The sequence below is a fragment of the Geospiza fortis genome, unplaced genomic scaffold (genome assembly GCF_000277835.1).
Source record: "Geospiza fortis unplaced genomic scaffold, GeoFor_1.0 scaffold1056, whole genome shotgun sequence".
NCBI lineage: Eukaryota > Metazoa > Chordata > Aves > Passeriformes > Thraupidae > Geospiza > Geospiza fortis.
In genome coordinates, this window is record NW_005054680.1 from 6,677 (window position 1) to 7,088 (window position 412).

Below are 412 nucleotides of genomic sequence, written 5' to 3' on the forward strand. Positions count from 1 at the left end.
TGTCCCCCTCCCATGTCCCCCCCGTGTCCCACACCTCTGCCCGCTGTGTCCCCACCGTGTCCCCCTGTGTCCCCCTGTCCCTCTCCCATGTCCCTTCGTGTCCTGCACTCTGTCCCCCGTGTCCCCCCGTGTCCCCTGTCCCCACCGCGGGAGCAGTTGTCGAAGTTGAGGTCCCCACAGAGGACATCGAAGGCCACCAGGTCCCCAGGCCGGTCCTGGTCCCGCCGGAACTCCCGGAGCCACCGGAGCACCAGGGACAGCTGCTGGTCACGGATGGTGGCATCGGCTGGGACAGGGGGACAATGGGGACATCATGGGGACAGGGACAGACACAGGGACAGGGACAGACACAGGGACAGCTGCTGGTCACGGATGGTGGCGTCGGCTGGGGCAGGGGGAGATGGAGATGGAG